This window comes from Motacilla alba, chromosome 1, assembly GCF_015832195.1.
Source record: "Motacilla alba alba isolate MOTALB_02 chromosome 1, Motacilla_alba_V1.0_pri, whole genome shotgun sequence".
NCBI lineage: Eukaryota > Metazoa > Chordata > Aves > Passeriformes > Motacillidae > Motacilla > Motacilla alba.
Genome location: NC_052016.1, coordinates 29544007 through 29561313, shown reverse-complemented (window position 1 = coordinate 29561313; position 17307 = coordinate 29544007). Strand labels below are relative to the sequence as shown.

Genomic DNA, 17307 nt, shown 5'->3' with positions numbered 1-17307 from the left:
GGAGATGAGGGGATCTCTTTGCTGAGTTTGCTCAGCTTCAGACTGGGTCAGCCAAGAACTGCTACCCATATAATTAATTATTTTTGGCCTTAAATTGATGCCAGCTGGAAAACTAGGATCTGGGGAGAACTAGCAGGGGTTTTGCTAAATATGTTAAAGTAAATAGACATGAAGAATTTATCCTGGACTCTACTAATTCAGCAAAGAAATGAATATAAAGGCTTGCAGAACATTCAGAAAGTTTTGATACATAAATGTTGTTTAGTTTTAGTGAGGCTTTTCTATTTTCATTAAGAGCATTGCATCTCAGTTCCACATACTTTGTTGGCTATCTTTACAGGCACTGACATCTGTAAGACTGGATGGCCTCTTACCATGTCAGAATGGCAGGTTACACATGGGGCAGCCCACATATGCATTCCCATAAAAAGAAGGATATATTTTGTGGCTCTTCAAGATGGAACATATCACCAATCTCAACTGAACATCACACAGTATTTAAATAACATATTTCTAGCTAATAAGCAAGAAGATTCTCCTGAGTAGAAGCAGGGGCAAAGAAATCATAGAACACCTTGGGTTGGAAGAGACCCTAGAGATAATCTTGTTCCAACCCCTCTGCCATGGGCACAGACACCTTCCACCAAACCAGGCTGGTATCCAACCTGGCCTTAAATACCTCCAGGGATGGGGCATCCACAACCTGTTCCAGAACCTTACTACACTCACAGTAAAGAATTTTACTTAATTAAAGAATTTACTGCCCTCATAGTAAAGAATTTCTTCCTAATAGCTAATCTAAACTTACCCTCTTATAGGTTTGGAGCCTATATCCCTTGTGTTATCACTACTGCAATTGTAAAAGGGCCCTCTCCATCTTTCTTGCAGTCTCACATTCAAGTATTGAGGTATTCAGGTACAATAAGCTTTTCCTGGAGCCATCTCTTGTCCAGGCTGAACAACTCCAATTCTCTCAGCCCCTCCTCATAGGAGAGGTGCTCCATCCCTTTAATCATATTGGTGTCCCTTCTCTGGACTCACTCCAACAGGCACACATTTTCCCTGTGCTAGGACTCCAGAGCTGGATGCAGTGTTCCAGGTGGGGCCTCTCAGAGTGGGGCAGAGGGGCAGAATCCCCTCCCTCACCCTGATGGCCATGCTGCTTTGGATCCAGCTCAGGACATGTCTGGCTTTCTGGGCAGCCAAGTGCACATTGCCAGCTCATATCCAGACTCTCATCCACCAGCATCCCCAAGTCCTTCTTGGCAGGGCTGCTCTCTATCTGTTTATCCCTTGCTTTGATACCAGGGGTTGCCCCAACACAGGTGCAGCACCTTGCACTTGGTCTGCGAGGTTCTCATGGGTCCAGAACCTCCAAGCTTCTCAAGCTTGTCCAGGCCCCTCTGGATGGCAGAGCCACATAGTTCTATCTTACATTTTTTCATTTAAGTAAGAAGGAGCTATTGCTCCATCTCAGCTAGCACATATGCATTTTTTTTCCATGCAAGATTCTTAAAAATTTCCAGAGTTTGCCAAAAGAATGTGCAATGGCTCTAAAAGTGTTATGTGTTGCTTGGGGCCTCCAACTAGATGGATGTTCAATTTTACATTCTAAACTATACACACACATATATAGACTATATATAGATATATTATACATAAATGCATGTGTGTGTGTATAAATATATACTATATATGTAAGCCAAGATTATATACAAATCCCATAATTTAAAATGAATTTACTTATCTTCATGGTATGTTAGAACATCAGCCTCCAGGTGGAAGAACTGCTAATACAATGCTTGCTGCAAGCTGTTCCAAGTTTTGCATTATTTATTTGCTTATGAGAGATTAAATCTTCAGTTGGATTTCCTCTAGGATTGCAGCTAACAGCCAAAGTCTTCTAAAATTATTTATACTGGGCAAAAGAATGAATACAGTCATGTAGGGTCAGCTTAGCACCTTTGAAGCCTGGTGCAAACCACACCACACACCTATTCTGCAATACTACAGTTTAACACCCATCAATGCCTGCCACCCATATCTGAATGAGCTGAACAATAGATCCAAGTAATGTAAAACCACAAAATGGACTATATGCAGCTGTTTCACATGCCTGTAATTAATGAATATAATTCATAGCAGAAAAATTTACTCCACATGAAAGTTCTCAGAATTACCACTGAATAAGGGGACTTTGTGCCCTGCAACCTCAGGCTCTATGTGAAATAGGCTATCAAGAAGGCTGAAGCTTGAATCCTCACCAAAAGCCTTTATCCCTTGAGCTAAGATGTTAATTTGCCATATATGTTGTGCTTGTGCTCTTACAGGAGCTACAGACGCATCCACAGGTTGGCCTAAAGAGTAAGATAATATCTTTCAGCAAGAGAAGCAACACCCTCTGCCTCTTCTTCTCTGCTGTAGCTGATAAGGAAGGGACAGTAACAAATCTGGAGTCAGTCTGGAGACTCTGGCATTCTATTGCTAACCCACTGCAAGCCAAAGATACCAGGGTTTACATTTGCACTGGCAAATCTCTCTTTAATTAATATTCTGGTTTCACCAGCCCTCTAGCAGACTGTGTAGAGGGCACAAGGTACTCCAAACATGGACCAGTCCCTCTTTTTACTAAATACTATTCCTGGAAACAAAAGGCTGCTGGTTTGACAGCTATGAAAATAGAAATAAGTTTACATTTTGTTTAAATAAATACTTTATGACAGTGCACAGGAACAGCAAGATGGTTACCAGTTGTAGAGACAGGTACACGTTTATAGCTAATTTTGGCAAAACACTGATATTCATGGATTTGTCTCCTCCTTGGGACCTACTTAAGTGCAGACTTTCTCTGGAGTTTCCTGTAAGCTATCAATTTGACAATCTTTCCTGGAATATTTGTTTAATAATAGCAGCCCCACATTTATTGAGACTGTCATTTTTCCTTTGCTTTTGTTGGAGGAGAACTGAATGTAACTGCCTAAATTAGATGCTGACGTCCTTTGGGAATATGGATGTAGAACAACTACTTGGACAGAAAATAGTAGAACAGTATAGTTCAGCTGGAAGGGATCTACACCAATCCTCTAGTCCAACTGCCAGACCAATTCAGGGCTTGTTGAAAATAAAAGCATGGTGTTAAGGACATTTCCCCAAATGCCTCAAACACTGCCAGGTTTGGGGCATCGATCACTTGTCTAGGGAACCTGTTGCAGAGTTTGACCTCTTCCTCAAAAAAGAAATACTTCCTAATGTCCAGTCTGTGTCTCCCCTGGAGTAGCTTTCAACCACTGTCCTGTGACTGGATATAAAGGAGAAGAGATAAGCACCCCTCTCTTTTTCCTTGTTCTACTAATATACTTTAAAAAGCCTTTTTTGTCATCTGACCTAACACTCGCCAGTTTCAACTCTAGTTCAGCTTTGGCCTTACATGTCTTCTTCCTGCATGTGCAAACTAGAGCTCTGTAATCTTCCTGTGAAGCCTGACCTTGCTTCCAGAGACTGTGCCATTTCTTTTTCCTCCTGAGTTCCATGTTCAGCCAAACTGGTCTCCTTCCCTGCTTATTTGACTTACAACACGGGGATTTGTCTGCTCCTGTGCCTCTAAAAGGCAGTTGCTGAAAACTGACCAGCACTTGTGGACCCCCAAGCCCACAAAAGCAGATTCCCAGGGCACTCTGCTAAATAGTTCCCTGAATAGCTTAAAGTTTGCTCACGTGAAGTCCAGGGTAGAAACTCTGATGTCCTTTTTTCTCATTACACTGACAATTTAAACACTTTCTGTGACAATTTTAAACCATTCTGTGATCATTGCGGCCAAGACAGTCACCTACTGCCACATGCCCCTTGAGTCCTTCTTTACTCACAATTAAGTTCAGGAGGGCATCTTTCCTAGGTGACTCACTGAGTATTTGTGTCAGTAAGTTATTTTCAATGAACTACTGGAATTTCCCAGACTTGCTTGTCACATGAGTATGGTATTCCAAGCTGATGTCTGGGAAGTTGAAATCTACCATAAGGACAAAGGCTGTGCATCCAGATATTTCTCTTGCCTACAGAATAACTCATCAGTCCTATCATTCTGCCTGGGCTACCCATAGTAGAGACTCACTGCAACATTTACTTTGTTTTCCAACCCCATTATTCCTCACCCAGAAGCTCTCAAACATGTAATTTCTAACTGTAACAACTGTATAGCCACACCTCTCCCTCACACACAGTGCAACTCCTCCACCTCACCTGCCCTGCCTGTCTCTCCTGAGCAGCCTGTGGGACTCATCTCACCACATTTAAATAAAACCAATGCCATCATAGGATTGGGAACAGACCGGTGCTTCAAGTTCATCCTATTTGTTTCTTATACTGTGTGCATTGGTGTACAAGCATTTCAGATGAATAAGATAAGTGTTTTTGGTGAACAGGAGCACTAAGGACTGGTATTTTAATCACTTCCTACAGGATGGCAGGGCAGGATTCAAACCTCACAATGTGATCCTGAATCATATAAGTGTTTTATATACATGCATAAAACACCCCCTATTTTGTATCAATGAGTAAAGGTGAGCAGTGTGCTTAGTTCAGCACTAGCTCTAGTCAAAAACTCAGGAGGAGGGTACCACTGACTGAGGTAGAGGATCATTTTGCCTTGACTGGCAACTGAGGGTTGCTGTGACACAGTTACTACACCCCCCTAACTCTTCCTTCTTGCATCTCTGCCTCACTCATGAGACCTAACAAGGTGCCACCTAACAAGGTGGCTTACCCTGCAAAAGGTTTTCCAAAAGTCTGGGAATAGCTCAGTGCTGTGCAGAAGCTTCATATGAGGGAATGGAGTAGACCTAGTCAGATTCATTATTCCTGGAAAGAGGGATTTTCCACTGGTTTCTAACATATTGTCACTGTTCAGAGGCATCCCAGGGCATAAGTAAAATGAGATAACAGTACACACGGCATTGATGCTGCTCCAGGATTTCAGCACAGCTGCACTTATGTAAGTGAAAGCAGAATCTGGTACTATACTACATGTCTGAAAACATTTCCCCTATCTTCCTAAAAATTGATTTATACTTAATTATTTCCCAGAACAAACCTCATGAGTACTGGCACAAAACATTTCCTTCTTAATCTTCACAGCTTTTCAATTGTTCTCACTTAAGAAAGAAAATGGCAAAACATCTACATATCAGAAAAAAAAAACACAAACAAAAACCAAACAAAAACCCAAAAAAACCCCCAAAGCCAAATTAAAACCAAACTGGAAAAAAGAACAAGGAAAGTTACAGTTTATGACATTTAATCAGAGCTTCTCAATTCTGGAAGTGAATTGCTTTAATGCCATGTTTTTTTCTCTGATGTGGACTTAGTAATTCAGATAAAAGTCACTTGTGAAATACTAGGGTGTACAGTCTGCTCTAGTTTCCTTTATAATTATCTTTTCATCATATTTACAGTAACAGGTTCTGGAAAAAATGGGGCTCCTTCCCACTTTTTGGCTTTTTATTGTTAAAATAAATACTAAAACATTTGATATTTTAAATATTTAATATTGTACAATTATTGTAATTTTTAAAATAAATCCTCATCTAAAGGGTTGATGGCATGCACTGGACTGACCACAACACTCACAACATGTTTGTCCATGGCTGAAAATAAATGGCAGTCTTCCTTTGACCCATGTGTCCATACCCTTCTTCAGCTCAAAGCAAAGGTTTCCATTACAACCACACCAGCCTGAAACCCAGCAATAAAAATCTGCCGGCATCCAAGCAACACCTCCAAAATGCAGGCAATCCACTGGGAGCCAAAATATGCACAGCTGGCTTATTCTCACTGCACTATGTGTGGCCCTAGGGGACAACAAAAACAATAGCAAGTGAACAGTCAAAAGGGCCAACAAATTATGAAGTAAAAAAAAAAAAAAAAAATAGAGAGAGAATGTGGGTAGTGAAAAAAGTTAAGGCACAAGAACAGAGAATATATAGGATGGGGACAGAGAAAACCGGTCTGTGAATCGGAACCATGAAAGTCACCATATAAGTTTCTTTCCTACCAACATCAATGACCTGCTTTGGCTCTCACTCCCCCTTCCCTCCTAATCACTTCTTGCAAACTGAAACTCACGGATGCACATTCTCTTCCCCCTAGCAATTTTCAGATACCTTTCATGGATTCAAGTAGTGAAGGCTACAAAATAAGAAAATAGCTCAGTAAGCAACCCACACCCACATGTACATCTGTCATCTGCCCTTCCTCAGCCCTCTGCTTAGAGGAAATTAGTGGTAGCCACCAGAAACCTCTAGGAAAAACAAAGGATGAGTGTTAACCATTTCAAAAGTTTTGCTGCAAGGCTGAGACATTTCACCCCTTCCTCTCTCTGGACTGGGTCATTGTATCAACAGCACTGCTCACAGGCAACAAGGCAAACTTGCGGTTGCATCCCTTCCTGCACAACTGCTTGGGAAGGGAAAAAGAAATGCTGTGAAGAAAGCAATCTAAACTTTCTCAGGATGTGGAAAAGCCAAGGTCTTGCTGGAAGCTAACTCTCTGGAGATTATGAATGAGAAAGAAAACACACACTCAAAATTGGGATTTAGTGAAAAATTTAAGTACTACCCCACAAGACAAAACAATTTTTCTTCTAAGTAGGGGCAGAAAAGTGTCATTCTTCGTACTTTTCTACACTACACTGCTTCATCATATGGACAAGAAATAACATGAGAAACAAAATCTAAATCTCCACATTACTACCAAAAGATTTTTTTCCAGCCTGAACTCACTGGATTTACGCAACTGGTTATGTCACATCTCTTTCTTTTAGTATTGCGTTTTCTATTTTCATATATTTTTCTCCCAGAAGACTCAGTGGTCTGAGTATTTCTCTAATGCCTTCTAGGAAAGATTAAAACCTCTGATACATAGCAAAATCAGATATTTTCCTTCTGGAAGACAAGATACTCTGGACAACCTGGATTCAATACACCTAGAGAGCAATGCTAGAAGCAAGGACCTGCCTACAAGGACACAACAAGCTGGGAACAGGATACACACAGGACCTTTATTTCTGTTACCTCAGTTTTCTCTTTCTAGAATGTGAAGACTCCTAGCTTAAATACTAAGCCCTACTTTTTTGAATTTATAAGTCATTCTGTTTATCAGTGGAAGAAGCTCTTGACTAGGGAATAGGGCTACTTGAAGTCAAAGCTGGAGTAATCTCAGGATTTTATCACAGAAGTTGGCAAGCGGCACAGTAAAGTACTAGTTGCATGTACGTATGTATGTATGTTCATCTTAAAACAGAGGGCGATATATGACTACATGTACCCCAAGAAGGAATCTGGAGTATTCTTTTTTGCAAGAATAAACCCCAAACATCTATATTTCCACACATTTCTATTTTATTCTATTAGCTAGAACTAATGACATATCTAGAACTAAAGTCGTATAAACAGAAATTATCTTGTACACATGAGAATTTGTGTGGGTCTTGTTGTGGTGTGTTTTGTCCCATTAGTATGATTATTGTTTGATTTGTAATGTTCTTGTGCTGTCCTTTGGTCTCTGCCCTTTTCCCAGAACTTCCTTTACCCCCCCTTTCCGGAAATGCCAATCTAACCCCTAAAAACTGCCTTCTCTTGAGAAACTTCTATGTCAGTTTAGTACTTGTCTAAACTTCATTAATTCACTGAAACTGTTCTTTTCCCTTGGGATTCTTCATTGGTTGATATTTGAATGCCCGCCTTTTCTGTTATCTCAAGTCCTCCTGATTAGTTGAATTCTGTATCCTCCCCTGTGACCCTCCCTCGGTATATAAGCTATTGTCTGCTCCTAAATTGGGGTCCTGGAGAAGCCGAGGGGAACTGTACCATCAAATAAACTATCCCAGGATCCGTGACTGCTGCGTTTGTTTTTGCGCTGTGCCTTCCCTGGCAGCTGGGGATCAGCGGAGCAGAGAGGGGCTGTAGCTGCCTGTCACCATCTAGCCGGGACAGCAAACAGGTCTGGTTTGGGGTGTTTTAGCACAGAAGCCAATAGCAAAACAATCTGGAAACATGTGAGTTCACACAGGCAGCAAAAATCAGAAGTCCTGTATCGGTTTCTATAGGCATAGATTTTCCAGAGGGGCTCTCCTCCTGTACTTCAAATTGCAACTGATCTCTGACTTGCACTCCCATCAAAATGTTCTCCATGACAGAAAGAAGTGGCCTCCTTCAATTCCTCTTCACAAAAGTAAACTCTCTCTCCCCGTAATCCTCTGTAATTCCTGTAATCATGTCTGCTACCTGCTGTAGTTCCTCCTCTGCTCTATATAGTTCCTCCTCTGCTCTATAGCCCAGTGCTGATGGCACCCCATATCACACAGGGCAGGCTCAGAGTCTCTCCTCTAACCAGGGGGCTTGGCTCCACCATCATGCGTCTGTCAGTGCTCTGAAGACAAGGACACGGAGTCATGTGGAGATTGCTCTTGGCTCCCTCTTTAAGACAATTCCTCTTCAAGTCAGGTAAAAGGCAATTCCATTTCCACATACTTACTGGTTTGAGAATGCCACTGGGAAAAGAGATTAATATTTTTATGAATTTGTATTTTTCTTTTCTATTTTAATGAACCTCATTAATATTTATGACTCTTTCATATATTTATAAATTCATTTTTTATTCCATATTTTGATGAATCTCCTTTCCCAGTGGCTTTGTCATACCTCTACCTAAAGTCTCAGTGGCATTCTAAAACCCCTATCTAGCATCTCAGAAAAGCTTACTCAGTTTGTTGTACATCCTAATCATTGCTCTCTATTTTCCCTCAACTATAGACTCTTATCTTCAACCAGAGCAGCAATTTAGTCTAAAGATCTTGAATTTTACATTATTTAGGGTTGTTCACAAGCTATCTAACCCTTAGCATAAAACAGTTCACAGCAATTTACAAAGTTAAAATCAAACATTAAGGAACACTTTAACTGAAAGACTTATTAAACCTTGAAATATTTCTCTTGTAAGATATCTGTTTATTCCACAGAAGGAACTTTCTACCATTTCAGTGGGAAAGGCAAAACCCCACAATTGTTTATACTTGCCCTATTTTTAGAAGCAAAAGTTCTGGCAGTGAAGATGCTGAAGTAATACTTTCTTTTCTTGAGTCAACATTATTTACACTGTAATTATAACTACTGAATAAACTCTTAATTTCAAAAACAGAATGCACCATATATATGTATGCCAGCAGACAAAAATGCTTTCTAAGCAGCTAAATCATACCAAATTTGAACTAAGACAGTGTTTTGGGACAGAGTTACAAAAACAGACCCACTTCTCCAATTTTCTGCTCACTGCAATTTACTCTGAGAAACAGCTCCAAGCCAATTGCTTTCTCAAAAGGATATAAATGCTTTTAATTCTAAAACTCTCCCAAATGTTTTGGCAGAAAAGGCTAACAAATGTCTACCAATATAACCAGTTAGAAATACAAAATTCTAACTACGTGAAAGCTGTGCCTGCCTAAACCCACTCCATAATGGTATGGATTATGCACACACCATCCAAACAGCCACTCTACACAGTGCAAGCAAACAAAGCAAGGATATTAAACTGAGCCTTCTTGTGCAACCCCAAGAGTGAAGTTAAACACGGAGCAGAGGATTTACAGCTAATATTAAGTAATTTGTCATATTATCCACATAATACAAATTAAGCTGATAGGAAGCAAGTTTATGCCTATTTTTAGCACTTAACCCCTCAAATTTTCAGACTTTAAAAAGGTCGTAACGAAGAAGCAATTGTGCAGTTTCCAGGAATGTCTTCCCTCTTATATTAAAACACCAACCTTTCAACCAATACAGAGAAGTTTGAGAAGGGACGATCTTGAAGCGGAAACCTCATTTTAAACACAATGGGAAAACATCCTGAGAATTGTTTCCAGGAAACCAGAAATCTCCTCCAGTTGATTCAGTCAGCTGCTTACATAAACCATTTGTGATTTCCAAATCTGATCTTTCTCAATGGCTCTGCCTTCCCTAGTTTTAGCATAAAAATTTTTCAGGGTGCCCACACAGTTTTCTAGGGTTAAATTTTTACCCCTGGGTTCTTTCTGTTGGCTAGATTAACATGGAAAGCTGTATAGAAGGGAGAGGGAAAATATCTGGGTTGTCAGCAGAGACACAGTTCCAAATTACTACTGGGAATGAGATTATTCCCATAGATGGAACTGCTACTCACATGACAAAAAATAAAGGCATAAAAAGCTCTTTATATGGACTGTTAGGCACAACATTTATCCCACAGCAGAGAGTTTAATCTTTCCCAAATTTAGTATCAGATTAACATTTCTCACAGAAATTTGGTCTGCATAGCACAAATACAAATATGTTGGAAGACTCAGAGTTCAGATCTCACATGATCTTGAACAATCCTAAAAAGCACTTCACAGGAATCCAACTGGGAGACTGTGGCAAAAACCTCAGCCTTGATAGCTAGACAAGGCCACGCCGAGTAACCTCTATAGCCTGATGCTGTATGTCCGTCACAGGGCTTCACACCACCTCTGCTCCCTTACTGATTTGTAGCGGACAGGACCCCACTGGAAGGATTTCCCCTCAATGCTTCTCATTCTTGGTAGACCACCAAATAGCTCCTACATAAACCTTATGAACACGTGTCTTTTCCTTGACACTAGGATTTCTGCTGTTCCAGGGAAAACTCAACTTTTGCCTAGGAAGCAGTGAGCCTATTCAAGGAACTAAATTTCTCCAATTCTAGTTTTTCGGTTGCTCATGTGGCCAGACTGCTACTGTGCAAATATTGCAATTCTGACAGGCAGCCAAACCAAAGCATGGCTGGGGAGTGCAGGCAGAGCAACAAATCCTCTTGCCAGTGAAGCGAATGGGAAAAGGATCTCAGCTCATGATCACTACTAAAAGTTGCAGTAAGATTTATCTCCTCTGGTGCTGAAATCAGTCTAGAAGGTAGGACTCAGCTGCAAATTAGGAAGAGATGGGAGTGCTGAGGGCAGTGGTAGAGGGGAACTGTTCACAACAAAAGAACCCTGGCCAACAGCACTCTTACGCTATTGATGATAAATTGTGACAAACTTGCTAAAAATTCTAAAATTAAAATATCAATCCCAAGAAACACTGTATACCTAAGTGTAAAAATATTCCTGAATAATTCATCTGAGATCTTACTATCAAATCAGGTCAAACAGAACACATTTACCTTTGTTTGACTCAACTCCAATCCTCTTCTTCCACATAGACAACACCACAAGTTGCTACTTGACTCCAGGCGCATCACTTGGAGAGAGAGCAGGACACACGAACTCCCTTTCATCGCACCAGTGCAACCACTCTATGCTGGGACACTCAGAGCTGTCAGGGAAACAAGCCAGCTTTCTCTCACCCCAAGTCTTCTAATCTCTCACTCCCAACATTATGCCTTCCATGCTGTCCAAAAAGTATTCTCTTGTGTTTTCATCAAAGCCTAATGAGTTCTCCTAGTTGCTGCTCTCATGATCACAGATTTCTCACTCCCAGGTTAATTAGTCCAGAAAGGAAATCAGACTTAGCAAGTAAATTTCAAAGATATCACAGAATCACAGAATTGGGAAGGCACCCCACAAGGATCATCAAATCCAACTCTCAAATGAACAGCCCATATGGGTATCAAGCCTCCCACTTTGGCCTCACTAGTACTATGCTCTAACTAACTGAGCCATCTTATCCCAGGTTGTGACATGATAAAGGACACCAGAGAATGACAGTATTTATCATCCCTAGATAGGATCAGTCAGCTGAAATAACCAGTTGCTTAACAGAAATCAAATTTAATGCATGCAACAGTTGTGAGAGTATGCTTTCCTTTTACTCCATGATGAGACATTGACCATGTTGCTCAGGCCTCCAGTTGCACTTTTTTTTTCAGTACATTTTGATGGAACAATCATGCAGCCCAGCAAGGGAGGTGAACACATGTCAGTGGGCTCTACATGAGCTCCAGACAGTGTGTGCCCAGGATCTGGGCTCTCTGGAGCTCCTGCAGACAAACAGGAGCATGGACATTCTCCCTAGGTCTGTCTATTGGTGTCCATATTGTCTTTCGTTGAGGGGCTGCCTCCTGGTTTGGAACAAGGACAAGCTTTCACAGGAGCTATTTTCATTTTGTGGTTACTGTGAACCAGGAAGATGAAAACACCTTCCAGTGATGGAGTGACTGCTGTGAACAATCGAGTACCAGAGAGGGAAAAATGAGATGGAGAGGGTGTCCACATGAGCAAGAAAATAGCACGCTTCAGGCCAAGTCCTTTGCAAAGAACAAGAATGATCAGGAAATAACTTGTCCAGGGCCAAGAGGAACAATAAATCAGGGAAGCCTGAACAGTGAAGCACAAAATCAGGAGGAAGGAAGTTGAAATCAAGATCACTTTAGGAGTGGATAAAATATAATATAAATCATTCACTGTGTGTTTCATTATCAAATTACATTAACAAACTCATACAAAAACAGGCAATCTATCTGATCCATACTTCATAAGCAACGACCAACATGCTTAACCTCGGTTTTAAGTGAGAAGGGGGAAACTTTCTCTTGTCAATCACTACACTCAAGATACACTGTTTTCCAGAAGTAATATATCTGACTGCAACTAGTAAGGAAATATGTCTCCTCCTTTTCCTCTAATGGAACCCAGATTAGTAAGGCTGGGCCTGCAATCTTGTTCTTTATTTCCCAGTTCTGCCTGCCCAGGTGGCCACACTTCCTTCTTGCAGGCAGAGTGACTCAAAGCACCAAATTTACTTTATTACCGTCTCCCAGGATGCCCTTCTACTATTGTGCATGGCAAACGTTGTTCTTCTTCCTCCTCTCCTTCCTTCTTTCTGTGGGGAAACCACAGCTTGCCTTGCACTGTGCTCAGAGCAGCAGCACTGGTGGCTCACTGTTTTCTGATCTGAGAGTGTCAGATTCTTAGAATTATAGAAGAGTTTGGATTGCAAGGGAGCTTTGAAGGCCATCCAGTCCAACATGCGCTGCAATGAGCAGGGACATCTTCCACTAGACCAGGTTGCTCAGATCCCATCTGAGCCTGACCTTGAATATTTCCAGGGATAGGGCATCCACCATCTCTCTTGGCAACCTGCTGTGGTGTTTTACCACTCTCATTGTAAAGTACTTCTTCCTTATACATAATCTAAATTGACCCACTTTTAGTAAAACTGTTATGCCTTGCTCTGCAGCAACAAATTTCCAGGAGAAGGAACTACAATCTCCCATTGCTCAGGGTGAGTGAGGTATTGCAGCAGCAAGACTTGCACCTTTGGCCAGAATCTAGAAGGAAGCTCTTCAGAAGCCATCACCAGCAACCATTTGTATCCTTCAGAAAAAAAATATTTTATTTTGCAATCTCTGGAAAACCTCTGGAAATCACTGCCTATTGTATTTTACCAACAAATATAGCTCTGACAAGCACATCTACGACAGAATCCCATGACATTCAGCTCCTCTAGAGATACATCCTTTTAAATATATTCAAGTTTCTCATTACCACATCTTTTTAAAAGAAAAATCCAAGTTGATGTCATGACAAACAAAAATTACTGTGGCTTCACAATTGATCTCAAAAGGCGCATATATTAAAGAGTACACTGGGTCACTACTGCTTTTCCCAAAGTAATTAGTCATACACATAGAGCTCAGGAATAATACTTCTCTCATTGATTTAGAAAATCTCACAAGTACTGTGCTACAAATTAAAGAAATGATGTGGCCTTATGTTCAATTTGCTTTATTTGGCTTCTTTTCATCCAAGGAAATTCAGAAAACAAGACAGAAAATGTATCAGTATAGCATGTAACTTTAGATAAAAAATAATTAAGCAACACACATGACACAGACAATAATTGCAAAAATATAGAATACACTGTTTTAATTGACTTTTAATTGAAGTTATTTTCAAATCTGAACTAAATTGCAGCTACTGTGGTCAAAAATACTTCTGCAAATTTATCCCAAAAGTTTTGTTCAAAACCTTCTTTTAAAAAGAAAGATTACTCCAGAACACCCTAAAAGCTCAGCTTGCAATGACACATTTCTCGTATCCCAAACAAAACCACCAATTGGTGTTCTGGTTGGACCAGATTTTTTTTTTTAATTAAAAAAAGCAAAAGGTACAAATAAATAATTAATATTGCGCCTACAATGGTAGAGCAAACATCCCCCTCACATCGTCAGTAACAGAAGCAGACAGACACACTAAAGGTTTTTCTTGGACAGGCCACGGCTCTAGAACCAGCAAAATACTTGTTCTGAACACTGAATCCTAAGTTTAAAATCTCCATTTTTGATTTTTCAGCTTGACCGTATGCACTTTGGAACAAAGGAGTATTTCAGATGCAAAAACAGATGCTCATCAAAGCCAAAAGAAAAGAGAATACTGTTAGTGATCCTGATACAATAAACATTCAGACAGAAGCAAGACTGAGAAATACCTTAAACTCCAGCACTCATCAGCTGAACAAAAAAATCACCAGAGGATCCCCAGCAGTCCTCTCATCTGTCTGTCCTGTCAGTAAAAATGTGCCACTAAGAAGGTACATCCAGAGGCAGGCTTGCATTTCGCAATCTTTGCCCTGTGGGGCAGGTGCAGAGGCCTGCAAAGGTGCTCAGATGCTGTCATGGCTTAACCCCAGCCAGAAACTAAGCACCATTCAGCTGCTTGCACAGTCCCCCAGGAAGGAAGGGGACAGTCAGAATGGTAGCCTCATGAAGTGGCTGCCGGAACCCAGGCTAGCTCTTAGAACTCCGGAGCCACACCTGGAGTGCGGAATTACCTCGGCATGGGGATTTACCAGAGGCAGAACCTTTAGAGCCACTTGCTCTAATGTGCCAGACACAAGCCACGACAGGGACCAGGCCTAGGAGAAAGGAGGAGGCTCTCTGTCTTGAGGTTCCTCAATGAATGACTCACTCCAGGCAAAGGGAGCAGGACAGAAAGGCTCTAGCCCTATTGTACTACGCGGTTTTGTTCAGATACAAGTCGGAGGGGGAACACACACACAAACAGTTAACCAATAGGAAATCCTCAGGGGAGGAGTGAGTGGATTACATCCAGTGTCTGGGACCAATTGGAGTAGGAGGGTGGAGAGGATGGGTCACATGGGCCAATGGGGCCTCCAGGAGTAGGGGAATTCCAAAGGGGTGCTGCAAACAGGGATTGGCCAGAGGTTTAAGTGTCAGAGAAGGTTTGGGAATCAAGGGCTGGGTTGCCTTAACAGGCAGGGAAAGAGCTGGAACAAGGGGCAGGGAATGGCATGAGGGACAGCTTTGAGGGAGGGTGATACCCAGGGGTAAACCAACTCAGGGAGAACAGGGGGGTACAACAGAACAAACAACTTAACAAGGAATCAATAAAATAAATTCAAACCACAACAGCCTCATACTAACGTCTATCAAGAAAATTAACTCTGTCCCAACCAAAACAAGCACAGAGGCAGAGGGCACCTGGAGCCTTCAACCCCTCACAAGGATGAGGAGCTGCAGGGCAATGCCCAGGAGTGCACGGCACTCCTGAGCAGCCTGCTGCTGCCCAGCCAGAGGGGGTCAAGCACCGGGAACTTTAAGCCTGGAAATAGCCAGATCAGCAGGCTTTGGCTGGCAGCGATAAGCAACTTGGAACAGCGGTAGAGAAGCTCCAATCCAGCCCGGGACAGGGGCAGAATAAGGTCCCAGCTCCTAAGAACAGTGGAGTCTTTATCTGCTCCCAAAAGCATGACAAATCTGTAAGCTCTGTCTCTGTAAGGCTGCCAGCTGATATCATTGCAGCCACAGTGGTGACACAGGACAGTGGGCTCAGTGTGTGACATCCCACCCAATGAGGTCCAACCACAGAATAATGGCTTTTGGCCAGCTGAGCAGTTTATCTGTGTTTAAAAAGACACAATAAAAATGGATGAAGACAGGGAAGACTATTCTGAAAAGTGCATAAGATGAGCACAAAAGCTATTGCCAAAATCCATGCCTTTTGACAGCTCGGCAAGAAGTAGGATAGGGACAAGGCTTCCACTACTGGGCTTTGTAACCATCTCCTCCTCACTTATATATTTAACCACACCACACACATCCCCCAAAAACCCAGAAATCACAGAAGAAACCACTCTAGGATTAGAAAAAAAAGTAAAATAAAGTAAATTACTTATAAATTGTACAAATTACTTACAATTCTTCTTTCCAAACTGTGGCTGCTACTGCCTTGATTTAGTCACCTCCTTGGAGACCTATTGCTCTTCCCCAGAAATTTGCCAAATGCTGTGTGGTTTGAGTCCTGTGATTTTGAGTCCAGCAGGTCTTTCCAGACAGAGAAAAAGGAGCTGGAACAACTGCATAAGAGAAGAAAAACCAGATGACAGGAAGAGGGCAATGAACTCAAGAGTTGCTGCATGTGAAATTGCAGACAGATGTTGGCAAAAATTAAATCCCTCTCTACTGCGAGAGCAATTAGGTACTGGAAGAGAATCCCCAGAGAGTCTGCAGAGCTTCTATCCATGGACATTTTCAAAACTCAGCTGGAAGAAGACAAATACATTTTGCCCAGCAGCAGTACCAAGAGTGGCATGGGCAAAGAAGGTTTTGCCTGACAAAATCTCCTCCTCTGCAGAGCAGCAGACCAAGTAGTCCCTCCAGTCCTACATTTTAAGATTAAGGGCCTAGATCAGATAGCAAACATTGCGTTAGTTGTATCAGTGATCAACTCTGCTTCCAGATAAGGCAGTGTGTATGATGTCTTCTTTTTTTGCAGCTTCTTTCCAGCCAGTCAAGTCACTATGTGTAATGTTGACTTCAGGCTGCTAGCTTCCAGTGATCTGGTAGATGGATGGAAATCCTCAAGGATCCTAGGAAACACAAAAACAACCCCAGAAAAGGATGAGTCGTGGCCGTTGTGTTGCTGTCTCAGGTTTCGCTTAGCAGTGTAATTGCTGTTGGGAGAGGAGGAAGAGAAATGCACAGTGGGGAAAGTGGGGAGCAACAGTTACAAACCCACCCTTTGGTGAACAACTTCCCTGCGACATAAGGAATATACAAAACCCTGAAAGGATTTGTAAACGGTGAAAAGTAAACCAACTTTCCTCACTAGTAATAATACACCAATTACTAATTAACTCACATATATTGAGTAGATAAGTAATTTGATATTTCAGAATATCTTTTTATGTTTGAGATTCAGTCTACAACTCTGTATTCACATGACTTTGAAGACAATAATAAAATATATGGCATCTTTACTTTTCATGTAGAGGAGTATGAAAGAGGTTCCTTATCTAATAACCCTGC

At 41.5% G+C, this 17307-nt stretch overlaps 1 protein-coding gene across 10 annotated transcripts in view; it reads right to left on the bottom strand.

The window, feature by feature from the left end:
• Positions 1-17307, bottom strand: part of LOC119710193 (OX-2 membrane glycoprotein-like) — a 52265-nt gene that overhangs the window by 16575 nt on the left and 18383 nt on the right. For 5 of the 10 annotated variants that reach the window (XM_038158984.1, XM_038158959.1, XM_038158967.1 and 2 more), the window contains one exon: positions 13750-16868. The gene's annotated coding sequence lies outside the window, so the exon portion shown is untranslated. Of the gene's footprint in view, positions 1-1927; positions 5844-11202; positions 11355-13749; positions 16869-17307 lie in introns of those variants that run through there. The other 5 variants (XR_005259519.1, XR_005259520.1, XR_005259521.1 and 2 more) reach the window with 5 other exon arrangements.